Source organism: Pinus tabuliformis, chromosome 6, assembly GCF_031772625.1.
Source record: "Pinus tabuliformis cultivar Carrire ecotype Pingquan chromosome 6, CPIR1, whole genome shotgun sequence".
Taxonomy (NCBI): domain Eukaryota; kingdom Viridiplantae; phylum Streptophyta; class Pinopsida; order Pinales; family Pinaceae; genus Pinus; species Pinus tabuliformis.
In genome coordinates this window covers 1266539987-1266564356 of record NC_142292.1, presented here as the reverse complement: position 1 = coordinate 1266564356, position 24370 = coordinate 1266539987, and positions in this window count along the sequence as shown.

Genomic DNA, 24370 nt, shown 5'->3' with positions numbered 1-24370 from the left:
TGAGTTAGGAGGGAAAACTGTCCATGTTGATGTCAAATTTGTCGATGCCATGTTAGATTACAACCTACTATTTGGACGTAGCAGGTTTTATGAAATTAATATAGTCGTCTCATATGTCTTCCATCTGCTTTGCTTTCTTCATGAAGGTAGGATTGTTAGTATTGATCAACTTGACTTTTGTGTGCCATCTGCTCAGATTTCCACCACTAGGAATTTTGTACCACTCATTGGAGATCACCTTGATCAACTACAAAGTATTGGTGCAGGCTTGTTTAAAAGATCATCTCTTATTGGGGTATTTCCTAAATTAGCACTTCCCGACATTCCTTCCTCATCTTCAAAATCTCCTATGCATATGATCTCTTTTGGCACCTGTGGACCCCATAGACCTCCTGATCCTTGGGTGGTGCCACTTGATTCTATGGAAGTTGATAAAGCTAGTGAGCACCCTCTGCCACCTATTGTGGAAGGGATTTCCTCTCTGAAAATCTCATTAGTACCTCCTGATGCTGGTCAGAAACTCCATCCCAATATGGAATATGATCAAGTTATTTTTCCCACATGGGCCGCCCCTCCTTTTGTTCCACATGACTCCCTTCATGAACCCCTCCCGGATAGTCAACTTGGAGGTCATGGATTCACATATTGGTCATATTAGGGAGGTTATGCCTCTTCTTGCCTCTAGTCTCGATTTAGATATCGTAGAGCTCAAAAACATAATTTTTTATTTGACCCAGGGGGCATCTCCTCGACCTTCCTATAAAGTGCCACCCCTAGACCGAGTCAAGTCTTGGGATTCTACTACTGAACTTGCCGATGAATTGCCATCTGTTGATGAGTGCATTGTACCTCCTTTATGTCTTGATCCTCCCTTATGTCCTCAGGTTGATTTCGGAAGTGCGAATATGTTAGACTGTCCCTCGCATGGTCAACCTTTTTAGATTGGGCAGTTTGACTTCCTTTGGCATGGACCTACTTTGGTGAGTCATATGATACCTCCAACCCTCCATGAGTTCACATATAGAAACACTTGGCCTATGCTCAACTGTAGGCACCCTTTAGCGTGACCTACTAGACCATTTTGTGCTTGTAGATATTGTACATAGGTATGTGATCCTTTATCTCCTTTTTTTTGGTTTAGTGTGTGATGTGATTATTTTTCATGCCTTATTTATCCAAAAAATCCATGAAAATTATAAAATAAAAAAAATAAAAAATATATGGTCCTATTTTTACCTCTTCCATGTTTATTTCTTTCATTATGTGGTTTAACCATGGGTTTAGTCTTTCTGGATGGTTTTTACATGATAGGGTGGCATTTTTATTGTGACATCCATTGGGCCTAAGGTATGTTTCCTCTTACTGACATATAGGGGTAGGTAATTTTTGTCGATATTGCATTTTGACTGTCGGCGTCATTTTTATGCCTTAGGAACGGCCCCATCAAGTTGCGACTTTAGACTCTTTCCATTATGCATGTCGTCACTTGGCAGTAGAGCTTATCTAATCATGGATACCCTAGCTAGCACCTCTTTGTCAACTTGGTGTGCATATGGTCATTTTTTATTCTCTTATTGGAATCCATCCTTATGACATTCCATGACCTAGAATTTGAGCCACATGTCCTATTCTTCGTCATATTTCTAGCCATACCCCAAGAGGATTCCACCACTTTTACCCCTTTTGATTTCCACTTTCTCTTATTAGCATACTTATGCATGATGAGCCTTGGATTCTTTTTTCCATCATCATCATTTGCTTGGCCTATTATCTACTTTCACTTGGCGTTTTAACATTTCTTGGAGGAACTGCTATGATGAGTGGTCCTATTCACCAACCTCTTGTCTTTCTTATGTCATGAGCAGTTCCAACATTACCAGAACCAGTTGCTACCCTCTATACTAATCATTCCTCCAAGGGGAGTTTTCTTTAAGCTCTTTTCAAACTCCTTAATTTAGAAAATATTGTTGAGTGAACTTGCCTACTTCATGCTCGATAAAGTACCTGAAGTGTTGTCTACCCAATATAAGTTTAACCCTTTTTTGGACTGGGATAAAATAATTACAGAAAAGGAATACCCTAGTCTACTTCGGCTAGGAGTTTCTCTGTTGTATACTTTTATCTCTTTTTTGGGCTTGGGGGACAACTTTACAAAAGAGGAACTTATAAAAAATAGAAGGGAGGGAACATCTTTTTCCATTAGTCATTAAAATGGCAACGTTAGTTGTGTCGCACTTGAACATGTCACCTGTCTATCTCATTATCTCACAGTTGGGTTTTTTCTTGCCTAGGATCTATACCATCCATATTTTACTCCTCCAACTGGTTACTCTTCCAGTCATATGGAGCTTCGATGCCTCCTGCATCATTTCATGATATCACATGGTGCTCATTAGCCATGTTGTCAAGTCACTCTTGTATCATACTGCTATGTGTTCAAGGGAAGTGTCAACCTATGTTGGCCATCTACAGTCGTACGTTGACCTTTTTGAGTCAACCATCTTTGTGTCAGTTTTATTTCATCACTTCATGACTTCATCCAATCATCACATCATCCTAGTCTATTCCATGTTGATTAATTAGGGATACATTAAGGCCCTCCTTTGATGGATCTTCTCCTATTGACTTCAGCCCATTATCCAGAGCTTGATCTAGGAACCAGTAGTACCTTGGAGCTTGCATACTTTAGTGGCAGGATTCCTCATGATCGACAGTTGGTTTACATCATTGGATCCCGATTGATCGTGTTCATTGGTGTTCAACATCAACTCATCTATTCACACTTAGTGGACTATACTAGGTACCTTGGCATCCATTTTCCTCATTGGTGGATACCCTCACGTCTGTTACTAGTTTACCTCATTGGTTGGTAATGAGGCAATGTTGGCTTAGTAGGTCTTGACCCAGGTTGAGAGTTATGTTTGCAAAAAAAATCCCTACACTACTGGCCCTTTCGACATCAATCCACGGAGCGTGGACTGAAGTCTCACCCGAAGAAGTATGGGAGGAATTTGGAATCAAGTTTCTACACCCAGAAATGGTTGTGATGTTGTTTTTGTATCCTTTATCTGCCTTCGCGTAGATCAATAAGCCCTTAAGGCTTATCGATATAACTACCTCTTACTAGCCTCTAGACCCTCACGAAGTTCTACGTTTGTCTTTCACAGACCCTAAACAAGTGAATCAGCTACTTACGTGCTTCTGTAACAGTTCCTATCTTTGTATTTACCCATATCGGCTTAAGTGTCTGATATATTTAACATGTATTAATATATTATTCGTGTAAACATGTATTATTACTTGCGTTCATATAACAATGTAAACCATGCAGAATCACACATCAATATAGTATTAAATCATAAACCTAATATTCATCATAACATAGTCGCATTCATTCATAACAGAAGCAAATAGGAAAAACACAGATATTTCCAGAATAATATCTTTATTGATACTTTAGTTCTGCTTACAAACTCGAGACTACCCTGTGCACTTAGCTACAGGGGGTCCACGCACTCAATTGTGGACTCTACTCTAGGCCTCTGTGCACATAGCTGTAGAGCCTCTTTTCTACTCTAAGATTCTTCACTCTTCTTTTTAATGACCCATTACATTCATTCGCCTTTCATTAACTACACTTAGACTCTCTAAGAATCTCCTTTTTATACAATCCCATGGTCCGTAAGTCTATACAAGACGACACAACTTACATAAAAGAAGGGAAAATCCCTTTATGACACTTACTATCTACACGCTCTGCAACCACAACTTGTGGAGACTTTACACTTTACATAACAAAAACATGGGCTTTTTGCCTCCAATCTTGGGCTTTTTCCCCAAAATTGACTGTAGGAGACCTTGTCCCAATAGGCCCCCAACACAAATATCATGACTCACCCTCGAGTCACTCTGTTGGCACAGAGATCTTAGTACAGAGACCTCCTAGCTTGACTTGTGCCATTACTACCTGAGCCACACTCTTCGTGGTTGCTTGCTTGAGTTGGTCCACTAGCTACCCTGTTGTTGGTCCTGCGTTGTCTTCCTTTACCTTTTGTTGCGTCCTCTGTAGGCTTGCCAACTTCTCTTCAATGGTGGAAGAGATAACATAGGACTCATCCAACCAAGGTCCCAATCTGGCCTTAAGGACCACCTCTTTCCGTTGCGCTGCCTCCACCCGTTTGAGCAACTGCTTTGCCTCATGTAGCTTATCCAATCACTGTGATATAGCGAAGGTGCACGTAGTCGCTCTTGCTTCGTCATAATGCTGCTACAATTCGTGGACTTTTGTGTTCAACCTATGCAAGTTAGCATCCTACTACAGAGGTGTAATGACCTCCATAGATTACTCAATGAGCGTAGAGAAATCTTCCACCACGACATCTACTGTTGCGATTACATCCTTGACAGATGCCTCATGCTGTTCTCTAATCTCTGGTGGAGTTGAAGGCTGTGACTTCAGCTCAAGCTCTGTGATTTTAAGGTTCAGTTATAAAATGAACCTTGGCTACCTCTATCTTTACATCATGCACACCTGCAGCTAGCTTCCTAGTCTTGGCCTCCATCAGCGCTTCTTTTGGTATGTGCAGTTCTGTAACAATTCTGCATGCTTCGGCTACCATGGAGGCAGTGCGATCATTCTCTTCCTAAACCTTTTTCCATGCTTCTAGCACGATCGTCTTCTCAACAAACATCTGTTCGTTGTTTACATTTTGTTCGTTGATCAAGCTCAGCAGGCACTGCTCCCAGGCCCTGATCTCTGTAATCACACTTGCTTGTAGTGTGTGAAGGAATTCACTAGGGAGTGCATTCAAGTTGAGGCCAACATTCCTCAAAGCACTGACAATATCCTTGTTAGCATCTGCTTTCGCGCTCAGTGCTCCATCCAGTAGTGTGACTACCTAGATATTCAAGGATCGAACCAACTCTGCTACTTAAGTGGTTTCCGATGCCAAACTGGTGAATGCCACACTGCTCTGCCCTGCACATGCTTGTAGTCTAGTTGTTTGGATCTGTAAATCATGCATACCCATCTGTATAGTGACCAATGCTTGCTTCTGTTGCTGCTCAAACTACTACAATAGTTCCGTTGTCGTATCCCTTACCTTATCTCCAATATCGTCCAATTCACCCTTCGTCAAGGTGATTAGATATTGTGATGACTTGGAAGCTTTGGTCTTCTTTTACTGCCTCTCCTTTTCCTATTCTCTATGTCACTTTACATGGAAAGGAGTGCTCTCTAGATCTCCGCTGCCCTATTCTGACTATTGGTTGTCCTCCGTTTGGGGTGTAGGAGATTTTTAACTTCTGTCAGAGCTGCACTCTTCTTGTTCTTCTTGTTCCTTTGCGACACGCTCCGCTTCTACATGGGCCTTATCCTTAATCTCCTTCTTCCTCTTTTCTGCCAATTGCTGAACCTTTAGGCGGGCCGCTTCCTTTTTCTACTTCTCCACGAATTTTCTAGTCCCGACGACCAAATTTGATGGTGTGTGCCAATCTGTTGGACATCGCTTGAGGACTTTGACAATGGAATCATCCGTATCCAGGTAGGGAAGATCATACCACTTCTGATACATATCCTTCAACAACCAGATGTACACACGCTGGAAGTCCTATTTGAACTCCATGTAGCTAGATAGCTACTCAAAGAAGGTTGGGGACAACCTTGATTTTCGGTTGATGGCTATGCAGATGCTGGCCTCCATTAGCACCCAAAAGATTTTTCTTTCACGAACCCGTGCAATGTCCTTTGTAGCCCAGAGAGAAGAAAACTTGGCTGCTTCTGGTAAATATGTCTTGACTAGAGGGAGCTGGTTGTCCTTCGGTAACTCCCACGTGACCAACACAATTGATAATAATAGCCATGAATAATGGAAAGTCTTGCTTTGGTCCTATGCCTCATGTGAGTTCACGAGGAACTTGTTGCACAGGTAGTGCATCTAGTTAAAATGTATGCCCTTTATGGATTGAGTCGCTAATGAAACAACTAGTACCGACACCTCATCCGCATAGCACTTTCTAATCACTTTTCTAACCAAAATTTGGGTGGCCACCTTCATCGCAGGGTCAGTAATACTAGAAATAGAATAGCCACACACTTTCTTGACAAGTTTGAACTTGTCCTTCATCTTCTCGACGAGGTCGCACTCGCCTGTCTTTCCACCAAATGCCTTTGTCAGATTCAGTCCAGAGTGAGGTAACAGAGTGATTCGATGGATCATCATATTAGTGATTGGTATTGGCTCACTCAACCATAAGCACCCATCATGCAAAAGGCATAACAACTACTTAATGACTATCAAATTTATAAGGGCGTAGTGGTAGTGAGGCACCCATAGCAGGTTCAAAGAACCTACCTTGTTTATCCCGTGAATCCATTCCACCTTCTCCAGTGCGGTGACACCAGACTCCCTATAGAACACTCGCCTCATGAAGGTATTAGTAGACAAGTGGGGCAACCACTCAATGTCCCCCAAATCCCAATCTTCAAGCTTCAAATGTGGGATGTGTGCCAAGCGCGGACCTTCAAACGTTATGTTTTATGGCACTCTTCTATTTTACGCAGACCCCTCATTCCACAACTCTACAACTCGGGCAGTGTAGTTTATAGTCCCACGCCCCTTGCAGCTGCCAAGAGCGCTAAGAATATGCTACCGTCATATAGTCATCTGGATGGATCCCTAGTGTATGGAATTAATCAGCTACCATTTACCTTTCCCAGAAATGGATCTCCATTCAATTTCACAAGCTGAACTGCTCCACCATCGGTAATCTCTTTGATCACATATGGCCCCAGCCAATGCATCTGAAATATTCCTAGAAATTTGTCAAACTTGTTGTCATACAACAAAACTAAATCGTTTACCTTGAAGGTGCACAGTTTGATGTGTCGATCGTGCCATGCCTTTCCGCGCTCCTTCTAAACTTGTTGATGGAATCCAACCAAGAATCTATCTTCCTCCAGCACTGTCAGCTGCCTGAGTCGCTCTTCTAAGGCTCTGAGGTCCTCCATTCCTTTGAACGCCACTATGCATAGACTAGGCACAATAAACTCCATAGGCATCACAACCTCTACGCCATAGACCAGCCTAAACTGTGTCTGTCTAGTCATCTTTTTGCAAGTAGTTCTATAAGCCCATAGCACCGCTGGTATGTGCACGTCCTAGTCATTCCATTGTGCACTGAAAACTTTTGTCAGTGCATTCTCCAATATATTATTAAATGCTTACACCGTCCCATTGGCCTGAGGATGATAAGGCATACTTTTCTGATGATAAAGGTGGAATTCTTTTGTCAACACACCGATCGTTGCATTAAGGAAATGTGTATCGTGATCACTCATCAAAATCTTCAAGCAACTGAGCCTGGTCAACACATATTAAAATAGGAACTTTGTTGTTGTTGCCCCTATAAAGTCCTTTATAGACTGCACCTCCACTCATCTAGTCAAATACTCAGTCACGGTGATGATATACCGCGTACTTGTCTTCTTTCTTGGAGGCTGAATTGGTCCTACAAAATCAATTGCCCACTTTTCAAATGGCTACAATGACACTTGCGGATTCAGAGGTAGCTCATCCCTCCACAATGGCCTTCTTGTCCTCTGGCATGCATCGCACGCCCTACAATATGCTTTGGAATACTTATGCAATGTTAGCCACCACAACCCACCATGAAAAATCTTCTGCGTTGTTGCTTTTCCTGCATAATGGCCTCACATAGCTCCTCCATGAGCTTCAGCTAGGATACTGCTACGTTCAAAATCAGACACATATCATCACAATATCTTATCTGATCCCATTTTATACAAGTGGCCTACAATAACAGTAAAACCTGAGGCACTTAACTTCTTCATGCGCCTCGGTCTGAGCTGTTCTATATTTCTTCAGACTCTGCATTTCTAGGAAAAGGTTTTGCAACTGCACATGAATCTTTTGAACCCCTACATTAGCATCTTGCATTGGTGTCTCGTGAAATCTCATCGTCATTTCTAGAGCTTCCGACTGGGTTGCAATCTTCTATTGGGATAGTGCAGCCCTTAGATGAGGGAGGAGCAAAGCCACAAACCATTCGCGGTGCTGCCCATCATTTGGATTCATGTTAGCCTCATGGATCATACAATTCAGTCTTCGATCTAGATCCTAGGGTGTCTCACCAGGATTCATCATGATCTCTTTGAATCCCACAATTGATTGCGCCTTAGACTTAGGTCTACTAAATTCCTTATACAGTGCAGTCTAGATATCTGCCAACGCAGACATCAGATTATTAGTGCAGTACTTAATGTATCGCGTTAGTGCACAATTCTACAAAGCACTAACCAACATTGATTTCTTCATTTGATCATCCGTGATACCTTGAGCTTCCCATACAACCTTCACGACAAACCAAAACTGGTCCGGATCTTCATTTCCCATGCCCTTGAACACAGGTAGCTTTACGGAGTTCGCCATATTAAATGGTGGCAGAGGTGTAGGCAAAGGCGTATGTGGTGGAGGTGAAGATGGAGGTGGTGTGGGTGGATGAGGTATTCGCGGGAACCCTTGCTTTACCAACTGAACAACACTCTGTAGAAATTCCTGTGCTGCTTCCTCATCGTCACTTAGAGGGGTTTCAATTAGTGAGCTATATTCAGGGTCTTTTCTTCCCTTGTTCCTAAATGTCCTTCCACTTCGTGTAGCCCCAAACATCAAGGTAGCTGCACAACCCTCTTTTCACACAAGAGAATATTAATCCAAGTATTTAACAATTTTAAATACTTACCTCGCGGCCCCTTGAAGAAGCGACGCTCTTCTTCGCTGTAACTGACAGAGGTATCGACCACGAACTCTGTCACAAACCCTCATATGATATGATCTAGCCAATGATTGTCAACATGCATGATCTTATCTTCAGAGGCTTCTAATCTCTGTAGTAACTCCGAGGTCCAGACTATTAGACAGTCAAGCATCTACCTTCCTTAGTCGTCTGCCAATTTTGTGATCCACTTGTACAACTCAATCGAGAAGGAACATAAGAAGATCTCGTGTATTTCTGTGTACAGGTATCTATCCAACCACTATTCTTTCGTCAATCGTGGATTCCTATTTTATTGCACTGCACATTCGTGGATCTTTCTTTCCAATCAGTCTTCGATCTCTTTCTTAGTTGGATTCCAATGATGCGACATCACACATATCGTTATGCAGATCCTGGTCCTAGCAATAGAACCATTTTTTGGCTTGATGGGCCCTGACCCAGGTTCAGCGTTAGTTAGCCAAGTAAATCCCTACACTATTGGCCCTTTCGACATCAATCCATGGAGCACGAACTGTAGTCTCACTTGAAGAAGTATGGGGGTATGTAGGAACCAAGTTTCCACACCCTGAGATTGTCGTGATGTCATTTTATACCCTAACCCTTCCTTCGCGTAGATATAGAAGTCCTTTAGGGATTATCAAAGTACTTCTCTTATGCGGCTTTGAAACATTCATGAAAATATCTAACCGTCCTTCACAGACGCTAAATAGTTAATTCAGATGCTTGAGTGCCTATGTAATTATCCTTACTTCTGTGTCCACCCATATTAGCTTAAGTATTGGTTAACTTCAACATGCATTATGTTATCTTTGCGTAAACAAATATTCTTACTTGCATTCATACGACAAAGTAAAATACACAGAATCACGCATCAATATAACATTAAATCATAAATCCAGTACTCAACATAACATAATCACAAACATTCATAGTAGAAGTAAAATAGCTCATACATAGATTTCTCTAGAATAATTATCTTTATTGATGGTTCAGATCTGTAGTACAGACTCTAACTTCCCTATGCACACAGCTGTAGGGATCTACGCACTTAGCGGCAGACTTCTACCCTAGGTCTCTATGCACTCAGCTCTAGAGCCTCTACCTACACTAAGACTCTTCGCTCTTAGCTTTCATAGACCTACTAACTTACTTAGAACTCCATTAAAAGCTTTTCTTGGACTCTTCTAAGACTTCCTTTTTATACATTCCCATGGCCCACTGACCAAGGGCAGATCTCATCAAGCTGACACAAACTATCTAAACTAAGGGTAGAAACCCTTTTTGACGGTTTACATCTTCGCACTCTGTGAATACAAAATTTGGATACTTTACATTCTTTATACAAAGCTTGGGCCTTTAGCCCCAAAACTTGGGCTTTTAACCCCAAAATTGACCCTAGGGGACTCGTTCCCAATAAGCCCCCAAAAAAAATCTTGTGACTCACCCCGAGTCATTCGGCTAGTGTGGAGATCTTGTCGTGAACACCTCCCAGTTCCACTTGTATGATTGCAACCTTGACAGTACACTGTGTCGCCTCCTGCTTGACCTGCTCGACCAGCTGCTCCATCGCTCGTTCTGCATTTGTCTGCCTATATTTTCTGTTGTGTCACCTACAGACTAGCTAATTTCCCTTTAATGGAGGCAGTGAGTACGTAGGCTTCCTCTAGCCAAGGCCCCAATATGGCCTTCAGTGCTGCCTCCTTGCATTGAGCTGCATCCACCTGTTCCTTTAGGGCCTTTGCTTCCTGTAGCTTTGCCAACCTATGCATGATGGCGATGGTGTGTGCCGTTGCTTTGACCTCATCATACTTCTGCTGCAGCTCTCGTGCCTCAGTTTCTAGTCTTTGCAGGTTGGGATCTTCCTGCAAATTGGTCCTTACTTCGAGCGCCTGCTCGAAGAGCGCAGTGCAATCCTTCATAGTGGTGTCAATAGCTGCAATGACATATTTTAGAGTGGTCGTGTGCTTCTCTCTGACTTCTGGTGGAGTCGAAGGCTGGGTCGTCAACTCAAGTTCCATGATCTTAAGGTTCAGTTCAAACTGAACCTTAGCTAGCTTTGTTCGTGCCTCACGCACACCTGCAACGAGCTTCTAGATCCTTGCATCAACTAGCGCATCTTTGGGGATGTTCAGCTCTAGAACAACCCGGCATGCCTCAGCCACTAGAGTTGTTTTGCACTCATTCTTTTCTATGTTCTTCTTAAGAAGATCAATTGTGTATGATTTTTCGGCGAACATCTGTGCATTGTTCACCTTCTTCTTGTTGATAATGTTCAAAGCGCGTTGTTCCTGAGCCCGTATTTTCGCAATCACACCATCTAGCAGGGTGTGAAGGGCTTCACTTGGAAGTGCATCCAAGTTTAACCTGACTTGTTTGATGGCATTGACAGTGGCCCTATCAGCCTCAGCTTCTGCGGCTAACGCTCCATCCAGTAGCATGACAGCCCGGGGATCCATTGTACGAACCATCTCTGCTGCATCTGAGGTTCGTAGCACAAAACTTCTCAGCATCGCGCTGCCTCTCCCTATAGTGGTCTGCACTTGAGTAGCCTGGATCTACAGCTTGCGTAGACCCATTTGAATGGCGACCAAGGCATGTTTCTATTGCTGCTCAAACTGCTACAGCAATTCTGTGGCCGTGTCCCTCACTGTATCACCAATATCGTTCAAATTACCCTCTATCAAGGTGATTGGGTCCAGGGACAATTTGCTGGCCTTGGACTTCTTTTGCAGCCCTACTTTCTCCTACTCCGTTGTGCGCTTAACCTAGAATGGAGTAGTCTTTGGGTTCACTCCTCCCTGCTCTAAGCTCTACTCCTCCTCATCTATTTATGGAGAAGGCAACTTTTGACTCCTATCAGAATCGCAATCATCCTCTTCCTCCTCCCCTTCTTCCTGCGTTTTGGCCACACGATCTGCTTTGGCTTTGTCCTTAGCTTCCTTCCTTCATTTTTCGGCCAACTGCTCCATATTTAACTTGGCCTCTTCCTTCTTCTGCTTCGCAACAGACTTACTAGTCCCAACTGATAAGTCCGAGTCCTTGCACCACTCTATAGTGAACTCCCTAGAACTGTGGAGATTGCATCATCTGTCACTAGGTTTGGAAGATCATACCATTTCTGTGTGGGGTCCTTCCGCGCTCTGATGGAAACACAATGGAAGTTTACCTTGAACTCCACATACTCAGACAATTGCTCAAAGACAGTCAGTGAGAGCTGCGGCTTGCGGTTGATGGCAGAGATGATGATTGATTCCATGATAATCTAGAATATCTTACTGTCCTTGATCCTTTGGGGGTCCTTCGTGGCCCAGAGTGAAGAAAACTTCACTACTTCTAGCATTTATGGTGCAATCATGGGAAGCTGACTATCCTCTGGAAAGTCCCACCCAACTAGTACAATTGACAGTAGTAGCCATGCATAGTGGAAAGTCTTTCTTTGATCTTGCACTTCTGTACAGTTCATGAAGAAATCGCTATAGAGGTAGCGTGCCCAATTAAATTGTACGCCCTTCGTGCATTGGGATGCTAAAGAAACCACTGGTTCCAACACTTCATCTGCATGACACTTCCTCATAATCTTCCCCACCAAAATTTGAGTGGCTACTTTAACCGCGAGATCGGTTATGCTAGAGATGGAGTAGCCACACAGCTTCTTGGCAAGGTTGAACTTGTCCTTCATTCATTCGGTGAGGTTGCAATCACTCGACTTTCCGCCAAATGCCATGGCTGGATTCAAACCTGAGTGCGAGAGCAAGGTGATCCTATGGATAAGAATGTCAGTGATTGATATTGGTGTTAGGAACCCATCATGCACCAAGCATAACAACTGTTTTATCACTATCAAAGTTATGGGTGCACGGTCGTAATGTAGCACCCACAACAGGTTCAAAAATCCTACCTTCTCCACCCCTTTTATCCACTTTCTTGGCTCCAGCGTGGTCACACCAAAGTCTTTATAGAAGACGTAGTGCTTGAATGTATCAGTTGCCAAGTGGGGAAAGTGCTCTGTATATGCTAAATCTATTCCTCTAGCTTCAAAAGGGGGATATGCACCAAGTGTGTTCCTTCGAATGTGATTTTGTCTGGTAGCAACGGGGTGAATAGTGTGATTTTGTTCTCATCGATGTCTTTTGGTACCTTCGCCTTGCCTCGACGTGAAGGTATATATGGTGGAAGCTTGGAGATAGGGTCTACCCCCTCAACATCAACATCTTTTTTCCCCATGTCAACATCTTCTATTCTCACACTGGCGTCCTCTATGTCCTTGTCAGGTTCCATGTCTACTACCTTGGCCTTCTCCTGTGGAGTAGCCTTGTCTTTCTTCTGGTGTTTCCTTGGCGACTCACGCACCAGCTATGTTGCTTTGTGCTTATCCTTCTTCATCTTAGGACCTTCTTTGGGTGGCGTAGGCCTCGGCCTAGGTGACCTTGGAAACTTGGGTACTTCTGTAGGTACCTCTGCACTCGCTACCTTTGGGGCAACTCCTTCAACTACCATGGCTTCCCTAACACTTGCAATCTTCATGGGTGCCGACATAATGCCAGTTAAAAGCTCCTGAGTCTCCTTCGGAAATTTCTCAAACACTGCACTCACTACCAAAGCCTCGAAATAATCAAGGTTCATGCGTGCTTGATAGCTCAACACTTCAATTCTCAAAATTCCAAGTGTTTTTTGTTGGTCGGCCATCTGTAATTTATAGGCAATTTTGAATTTGAATCCAACTGTACCCCCCAAAATCAGTTCGTAAATGCAAGAGTGGTGGTAGATTTTCAAAGATCTTGCTCTTAAATTCTGACTTAATTGTCACCCCCCCCCGGTTCCATTTAGCCATTTTCCCATTGTCAAGTCATGAATAGTGACCATAATGGTCACTTTTTGGCTGCCCTATGTGATCTCTCCTTCAATAGAGCAACTCCCCTCATGCTTCTGCTGACACTGTGACAATCCTCCATTCCGTGCAGTACCCCAATCATTTGGCTCTACAACCCGAGCATTGTAGTTTATAGTCCCATGCCTCATTTTAGCTACCTAGAGCGCTGAGACTGTGCTTCCACCATATAGTCATTTGGCCGGATCCTCAGTGTATGGCTTCAATCAACTACCATTCACCCTCCCTGGGAATGGTTCTCCATTCAACTTTCCTAACTGAACTGTGCCACCATCAATAATCTCCTTGATGACATAGGGCCCCAGCCAATGCATCTGAAATTTCATAGAAATTTATCAAACTTGTTGCCATATAATAACACTAAATCATTTATCTTGAAGGTGCACAGTTTGATGTGTCGATTGTGCCATGCCTTTTCGCATTCCTTTTGAACTTGATGATGGAATCCATCCAAAAACCTATCTTCTTCCAGTTCTTCCAGCTGCGTGAGCCTTTCTTCCATGGCTCTGCTATTCGCCATTCCTGTGAAATCCACTATGCGCAAACGAGGTACAATGTATTGCATTGGCATCATAGCTTCAATGCCATATACTAGCCTAAAATGTGTTTGTCCAGTTAGCTTCTTACAAGTTGTTCTGTAAGCCCATAGCATCGCTGGTACACGCACATCCCAATCGTTTCTTTGCGTATTTCAAACCTTGGTCAGTGCACTCTCTAGAATCTTATTAAATGCTTCTACCGTTCTATTAGCCTGCGGGTGATATGGCATGCTCTTCTGATCGTAAACCTAAAATTCCTCCGTCATCGCGCTGATTGTCTCATTAAGAAAATACGTACCATGATCGCTCATTAAAATATCTGGACAACAAAACCTTGTCAGCACATACTCAAATATGAATTTTGCTGTTGTCACGCTTGTATAGTTCTTCATAGGTTGCACCTCCACCCATCTAGTTAAATACTCAGTCGTGGTGATGAGTACCATGCACCTGTCCTCTTTCCTAGAGGCTGAATTTGTCCCACAAAGTTAATCACCCACTTCTCAAAAGGCTATAATGATATTTTGGATTCAGCAGCAGCTCATCCCTTCACGAGGGTCTACCAGTCCTTTGGCATGCCTCACATGCCCTACAATACACCTTTGAATCCTTATGTAGTGTCGGCCACCATAACCCAACACATAGAATCTTCTGCATTGTTTCCTTACCTGCATAATTTCCTCCCGCAGCTCCTCCATGAGCCTTAGTGAGGACGATGTTTCGTTCAAATTCTAGCATATATCGTTGCAGTATTTCATCTGATCCCATTTTGTACAAGTGTCCTGCAATGATAGAAAAGTCTGCCACGTGCACCATCAATTCCTTCTTTTGTTGGCTAGTATATCCTTCTGGAGTCGTTCCCATTATCAGGAAGTGTATAATATCTTCAAAGTGGTTGTCCGCGATGTGCACTGCAAAGAGTTGCGCGTCAGGTAGTCCTTCCTCCACATTAGTAGGCTCCTCTCCTGTTTCAATGCATGACAGATGATCTGGTCCAACATTCAATCGTCCTGGTTTTACAATAACTTCAAAATCATATTCTTGAAACTGTAATAGTCATCTACATATTCCCCCCCCAACACAGGCTTGTTCACTAAGTACTTCAATGCAGAAGGGTCTGTATACATCTTAAAGTGCCCACCTACCAAGTAGTGCCTAAACTTCTAGAGCATGTATACCATAGCCAAACCTTCACACTCTGTCATTGAATAGTTCTTCTCAGCTTTAGATAGCTTCCTACTTGCAAACGCTATGGGATGATCCAATTCTCCCTCACCAACTTGTGTCAGTACTACTCCCAGTGCAATACATGATGCATCCACATGCACATGAAATTCCTTCTTCCAATCTGGGAAGACTAGGATCGGCGTGGTGACCATTTTCTCTTTGAGCACATCCAATCTCTTCTAACATTCCTCATTCCAGCAGAATGTAGCATCCTTTTTTAATAGTTTCTCCATTGGCACGGTGATCTGGGCATAACTTTTGATGAACTTTCTATAGTACCCTGTATGCCCCAATGTTGTGCGTAGCTATTTCACACTTCTTGGTGCCTCCAAATTGATTATAACCGCAATCTTCACAGGGTCTACCATCAAGCCTTGTCTGCATACCATGTGACCCAGCAAGATCCCAAAAGGGTCATAGAACAAACATTTCTTCAGAATGAGTGAGATCTGGTACCTCCGGCATGTATCTAGCATCAAGCATAGACTTTCTACATGGTGCTTTACCAATCCAAACATTGTCCAATCGTCAAAGTATACCTCCAGAAATTTTTGAATCAAATCTTTGAATGCTACGATGACAATGTGCGAGAATATTTTCAGTGCGTTCTTCAGCCCGAAAGGCATCACAGTATACTAGAAGCATCCCCATTCGGTTGCGAAGGTCATCTTAATCCTATCCTTCGGTGCAATCTTGATTTAATGGTACCCTGAGAACCCATCAGTAAAGGAATATGCTTCTTGGTCGCCAACATTATCCAGCACCTCATCCGTGAACGGAGTTGGGAAGGGATCATGCACCCATGCGTCATTCAACTTCCTGAGATCTACACATATCCGTATCTCATCCTTCTGTTTCTTATCTTGAACTACCATTGGGCTTACCTAATCAGACTCCTCAACTGGTTCAATGATACCTACTACAATCATTTTATCCAACTCCAAACAGACCCTTTCTTTATACTTCATATTGAGGTGGTAAGGTCTTTGCTTAACTAGCTTCACGTGCAATTTTAGAGTGATCTTCATGATACCCAAGTCCCCTATTACACCTTTTAGATCTGAAAACTTCGTGGGGAACATATCCTGATATTCGCAGAGTAGTTGAACGACCTAATCTACTGTTGTGTCATCCTCGTAGGCCCCAATATTTGAAAACTTCAGCTCTGCCTTCATGTCAATGTTCACTTGTCTAGTTTTGAGTGGCTCGGTTATGTCTGGGTTCTCTAGTTGCAGTCCTTTAACTTCACGGTGACCTTTAGTCTCTGGGATATTAATATTCCTTGGGTCTTCGTCTTCTTCTTCCGTTGTTACATTGTAGCACTCCAGCACATGGCTTAGCTGGGTAGTCTAATCAAGTTGAATCAAATCTAGAGGATCCTACGGTATCCTGAAGATCACTGCCTTAACCTCCTACAACGCTTCGTCGATACATTCAAACCCATCCTCAAAGCTGAACGTCATCAAAAATCCTTGGTGCAAAACATCCCATTCTTCAATACCATGGTGGAGTTCTGTCTTCAAGTACCAATTCATCGATATAACATCCAAGGTATGACAAAATAGATGGATCCACTCTGGTTGAGGCTTTGCTCCATACACTTCAGTCCATTTGGCCAAATGGTCACACGGATCATTCCTCCCATCATACTTTTCTGTTAGTCGCACTTGTGGGTGACCAAACCACACTCTCATCATTTTTCTATATACGCGCCAATCATCAAAATTTTCCTTGTGTGTGCCCCACTATCTTGCAAGTGTAGCACATAATGCCTAGTTTAGGGCTTGGAAGTGATGTTTCTCTGGCACTTCTCTCTCAAATGCATCCAAAAAGTGATCAACATCAGTTAAACCATCATAGTAAGGCAGATTTCTTACCTCTAATGATACACAATGCAACGACTTTGTCATCATATTACAGCGCAACGTAGATACTTCATGCAGTCGATTCTTCAAATGCTCTAGTTCTTTGTCCGAATCTGATGTGCATGAACTCTCGCAGTCCCATGCAATATGCCCGTCTGCTGTCGGATTCACCCAATCCTAATGTCGCATTGTTATCTTGTAAATCTGGTCCAAATTGTCATCACTTTCATAATCATGGACCGGTTTAGTATAGCGCGGTCCTTCTGTAGGATCCAATGGCACCACTACACGGAGCGATTTCTTCTCAAAAATCATCTTCCGCTTCTTCAAATTGATTACCCCATTCATATCAGTGGCCCAATTGATCCCAAGGAGCACAAGGTAGGGATTGCTGTCATCCACAATCTTTATGACTTCAAAATCAGTTAATGTGCTTGCACCTTCAATATCAACTATTACCCCCTGCAACCTCCCCATTGGGATGATTTTTTGCTGATTCACCATCCTTAACTGAATCAGAGACCACTGTAGCGCAAGTCTCCCCATTCTCTCCCATGTCCGTTTTGGAAAAACGTTCACGTCTGACCCCAAATCTAAAATAACTTGATCCATCTAATATTCACTTATTAGCGCAGTAAGCCTCATCTCATGCCCCATTCTCATTTTATGCTTGCCAATATTTCTGACTACGCACGGTCCATCAGTAGCGTTTTCCTTCCCAACACACCTATTGATCAACTTCTGAAGTCCTTTCAGAGCCTTGCTGTCATGCAACAGTTTCATGCAGGTCTCAAAAAATGTGGAAATCATGGACGGGTCCATTTCTTCAGCCGACTTCTCCCAACTCCCTGAGGTAGAGGCCTCAGCGAAGCTTTTCTTTGCTTCCATAAACGTTTCTTTTGCATGTTCTAGATCAAACTTGGTCTCCTTTTCTAGCGCTTTGTGGACCCACTGAACTTCTTCAAGTTTCCTCTCCTTATCTTCAACAGTTGTTGCTCCACTTTGCAACATAATATTTACCTTAGGATCTTCCTTGTGAGGCTCAACCCTCATCACTTGCAGGTTTTGAGACAGCTGCTGAGGTTGCAACCCCTTTTTGTGTATCTTAGCTAACAATATAGGGAAATCCTCCATTTCATGGTCAAACAGAGTACAATAGCAGCATGATAGACATTTTGGATTTGGGCATTCTTGCGTGTAGTGTCTTGGTATCCCACAATTGTAACAAATAACCCGCCCTCGACCTCTACCAGGTCCTCCTCCACCTTGGCTTCATCCGCGCCCTTGATACTCACCTTGCGCTCCTATAGCGCCTTGGTCTGGAGGCCAGATTTCTACCTGCACCCTATATGTAGGTGTTCTATCCATCATTAGTTTGTGACTATGAAAATTGCACTCAGCATGACCCGCTGAATGATAAAAGTTGCAGAAGAGCTGTTGCGGTGTTTGTACAAGTTTTTGCAGCAAATGGAAATTTTTTGTCTCATGTTTTCCATCTACCTAACAGATAACAAACCATAGCATAGGCCTTGTACTTGGCCCTGTTGGATCTTTCGGCTTCAGAGGCATTAGCCCCCCTTCTGCAACATAATTTGCGAAAACTGGGCAGTGGTCTTTGTCATGCGCTTGGATTTTGCACTTTAGGCACCAAACTTCTTCGCATGCCTCAGGCCAAGCTATTCTATCTTTCTTCAGACTCTACATTTCTAGGCAAAGGTTCTACAACTGCACATGAATCTGTTGAACCCCCATATTAGCATCTTACATTGGTGGCTCATGCAATCACATCGCGATTTCCAGAGCTTCCACTTGGGTCCCAATCTTCTGTTGGGATAACACAACCCTTAGATGAGGCACGAGAGAAGCCACAAACCATTCATGGTGATTCCCATCAATCAGATTCATGTTAGCCTTACAGATCGTACACTTCAGTCTTTGATCTAGATCTCAGGGTGTCTCGCCAGGATTCATCATGATCTCTTTGAATCCCACAATTGATTGCACCTCTGACTTAGGTCTACTGAATTCCTTACTCAAAACAATCTGGATATCTGCCAACACAGACATTGTATTATCAGTGCAATACTTAATGTACCATGTTAATGCGTGGTCCTGAAAAGCACTAACCAATGTTTCTTTCTTCATTTGATCATCCGTGATACCCTAAGTTTCCCATATAGACTTCACGACAAACCAGAACTAGTCCAGATCTTTATTTCCCAAACCCTTGAACACAGGTAGCTTTACAGAGTTATCCATATTAAATAGTGGTGAAGGTGGCATAGGTGTAGGCAAAGGCGTATGCGACAGAGGTGAAGATGGAGGTGGTGTGGGTGGATGAGGTATTCGTGGGAACCCTTGCTTTATCAACTAAACAACACTCTGCGGAGATGCCTGTTCTGGTTCCTCGTCGTCACTTAGAGGGAGTTCAATTAGCGGGCTATATTTAGGGCCTATTCTTCCCTTGTTCCTAAATGTCCTTCCACTTTCTGTAGCCCCAAACAGCAAGGTAGATGCACAGCCTACTTTTCACACAAGAGCATCTTAATCCAAGTATTTAACGATTTTATATACTTACCTTGCGACCCCTTGAAGAAGTGGTGCTCTGCTTCGCTCTAACTAACCAAGGTATCAACCGCGAACTCTGTCACGAACCCTCCTATGATACGATCAAGTCAATGATCGATAGGGTACACGATCTTATCTTCATAGGCTTCTAATCTCCGCGCTAACTCTGGTGTCTAGATTATTGGACTGTTAAGCCTCCACCTTCCTTGGTCGTCTGCCAATTTTGTGATCCACTTATACAACTCAGCTGGGAAGGAACAAAAGAAGATCTTGTGTATTTCTGTGTACAGGTATCTTTCCAACCACTATTCTTTTGTCAATTGCGAATTCCTATTTTCTTGTGTCGCGAATTCGTGGATCTTTCTATCCAACTAGTCCTTGATCTCTTTCTTAGTTGGATTCCAATGATGCGACATCACACATCTCGTTATGCAGACCTTGGTCCCAGCAATGGAAGAATTTGTTGTCTTGATGGGCCCTGACCTAGGTTCAACATTACTTAGCCAAGAACATCCCTACACTACTGGCCCTTTCAGCATCAATCCGTAGAGCACGGATTGAAGTCTCACCTGAAGAAGTATGGGGGGATGCAAGAACGAAGTTTCCACACATTGAGATGGTCGTGATGTCTCTTTATACACTAACCCTTCCTTCATGCAGATCTATAAGCCCTTTAGGGCTTATCAAAGTACTTCTCTTATGCAGCTTTGAAACCTTCGCAAAAATTTCTGGTCATCCTTCGCAGACCCTAAATAGTCAATTCAGACGCTTACGTGCTTTTGTAATTATCCTTACTTCTGTGTCTACCAAGAGTAGCTTAAGTATAGTCAATTCAGACGCTTACGTGCTTTTGTAATTATCCTTACTTCTGTGTCTACCGAGAGTAGCTTAATTATTGGGTAACTTCAACATCTATTATTATTATCTTCGCGTAAACCGATATTCTTACTTGTGTTTATATGACAAAGTAAAATACACAGAATCACGCATCAATATAGAATTAAATCATAAACCAAATAATCAACATAACATAGTCGTAAACATTCATAACAAAAGTTAAATAGCTCATACATAGATTTCTCCAGAATAATTCTCTTTATTGATGATTCATATCTCCAGTACACACTCTAACTTCCCTGCACACACAGCTGCATGGGTCCACGCACTCAGCTGTCGACTTCTACCCTAGGCCTTTGCGCACTCAGCTACAAAGCCTCTGCCTACGCTAAGACTCTTCTCTCTTAGCTCTCATAGACCCACAAACTTACTTAGAACTCCACTAAAAGCTTTTCTTGGACTCCTCTAAGACTCCCTTTTTATACATTCCCATGGCCTGAGGACCAAGGGCCGATCTCATCAAACCAAAAAATACTATCTAAACTAAGGGTGGAAACCCTTTTTGACTATTTACATCTTCGCACTCTGCGACCACAAAATGCAGAGACTTTACATTATTTATACAAAACTTGGGCCTTTAGCCCCAAAACTTGTGCTTTTAACCCCAAAATTTACCCCAGGGGACTTGTTCCGAACAACTCTTACATTTCAAACACCAAACTTCTTCCCGCACCTCAGGCCAAGCCGCTCTATCTTTCTTCAAACTTTGGAACTCTAGGAAATGATTCTACAACTCCGCGTGAATCTACTGAACTCCCAAAGGAATATCTTGAATTGGTGTCGCATGCAATCTCATTACAATCTCCAGGGATTTTGCATGGGTCCCAATAATTTTCTGTGATAAAGCAACCCTTAAATGAGGCAAGAGTGAAGCCACAAACCATTCGCGGTGTTGCCCATCCATAAGATTCATGTTAGTTGCACGGATCTTGCATTTCAATCTCTGATCCATCTCACAGGGTGTCTCGCCGGGCTTCTTCATGATCTCCTTGAATCCTATGATTGATTGTGCTTCAGACTTGGGTCTACTGAATTCCTTATTTAGCGCAGTCTTAATGTCTGCCAATGTAGTTGTTAGGTTATCAGTGCAATACTTGATGTACCACGTTAGCGCATGATCCTGTAAGGGAGTAACCAACATTTCTTTCTTCATCTGATCATCTATAATATTTTGAGCTTTCCATACAACCTTCGAAACGAACCAAAATTGGTCTGAGTCCTCATTTCCCAAGCCCTTAAAAATGAGCAACTTCACTATATTCGCCATATTGAATAGTGGTGGAGGTGGTGGCAGCGTGGGCAAAGGTGTATGCGGTGGAGGTGAAGATAGAGGTTGTGTGGGCAGATGTGGTATTTGTGGGAACCCTTGCCTTATTAAAGTGAGAACACTATGTGGAGACGCATGTGTTACTCCTTCATCGCCACTCAGAGGAGGCTCAATCAACGAGCTATGTTCAGGTCTTGTTCCCCTTCTATCCATAAATAAATTTCCACTTCGCATAGCTCCAAACATCAAGGTAATTGCATAACCCACTTTTCACACGAGAGAATTTTAATCCAAGTATTCAAATATCTTAAATACTTACCTCACGACCCATTAAAGAAGCATCTCTCTGCTTCGTTGTAGCTAACTTAGGTATCGACCATGAATTCTATCACAAATCCTCCTAAGACGCAATCAAGCCAGTGATTGATAGCGCGCGTGATCTTATCTTCAGAGGCTTCCAATATCCTCACTAACTCTGGGGTCCACACTATTGGACCTTCAAGCCTCCACCTTCACTGGCCTTCTGCCAATTTTGCGATCCACTCGTATAATTCGACCAGGAAGGAACATAAGAAAATTTCATGTATTTCTATATACAGATATTTGTCTGATCACTGTTCTTTCGTGAATCATCGATTTTTATTTTCTTGCGTCATGAATTCGTGGATATTTCTATCCAACCACTCCTCAATTTCTTTCTTTGTTGGATTCTAGTGATGCGATATCACACTTCTCTTTATGCAAATCCTGGTCCCAGCAATGAAACCATTTGTTGGCTTAGTGGGTCCTAACCTAGGTTCAGAGTTATGTTTTCCAAACATATCCCTACACTACTAGCCCTTTCGACTTCAATTCATGGAGCACAAACTGAAGTCTCACCCGAAGAATTATGGGGGAATTTTGGAACCAAGTTTCCATACACATAGATGGTTGTGATGTTATTTTTATATCCTTTATCTGCCTTCGCGTAGATTGATAAGACCTTAAGTCTTATCAATATAACTCCCTCTTACCAGCCTCTAGACCCTCACGAAGGTCTACGACTATCTTTCGTGGACCCTAAACAGGTGAATCAACTACTTGTGTGCTTCTGCAATCATTCCTATCTTTGTATTTACCCAGATTGGCTTAAGTGTCTGATATCCTTAACATGTATTAAGATATTCTTCGTGTAAACATATGTTATTACTTGCGTTCATATAACAATGTAAACCACACAGATTTGCACATCAATACAATATTAAATCATAAACCCAATATTCATCATAACATAGTCGCATTCATTCATAACAGAAGTAAATAGGAAAAACACAGATATTTCTAGAATAATATATTTATTGATACTTTAGTTCTTCTTACAGATTTGAGACTACCCTACGCACTCAGTTGTAGGGGTCCGCGCACTTAGCTACAAACTCTACTCTAGGCCTCTGTGCACATAGATGCAAAGCCTCTTTTATACTCTAAGACTTTTCGCTCTTCTTTTTAATGACCCATTACATTCATTCTCATTTCATTAATTGCACTTAGACTCTCTAAGAATCTGCTTTTTATACAATCTTGACCATGGGTAGGTCTATACAAGTCGACACAACTTACATAAAGGAAGAAAAAATCCCTTTATGACACTTACTATCTACATGCTCCACGACCACAACTTTCGAAGACTTTACACTTTACATAACAAAAACTTGGGATTTTGCCCCAAAATTGACTGCAGGGGACCCTGTCCCAATAGGCAGGTTTCAACCGTGTTCAACTTCAGCTCATATATTCGCATGGTGTAGATTCATACCATTGGGGTTATATTGACAACCCTAGGTTACAGAAATTTCACTCTTATATGGAATCCTTCCCATCATGCATTGGAGTTATGTATCATTTATGTATTGTGAGGACTATCTGGAACACCCCTCTATTTGTCATGTTTCCATAGTCCTACTGATTTATACTTTGACATAGATCTACGATTTTATTTTTTAGTGGCTATGTTGTATTTATTGAGCCACATGGATCTACTGTGTATGTATTTGTGGCCATGTTCTAGAATTTCATTTCATGGATATGTAATGTATTTTATAGTGGCCATGTTCAATATCTTCTTATGACTGAGCATGGGTATGCCCGCCTCAGGGATGTTATCAGCACTTATGAGACTTTAGCTCCAAAGTTGTCAGATCCTTAGTCCTGGCTTTGTTTCCTCACTTCCATTTTGACCTTTGAGTTTTTATCATAATGTATTTTGGCCATCAACTTCTTTTCTAACCTCATACATTATGGGGCATCTGTTATCAGCCTATTTTACCTCTCTAGGTCAGTGACT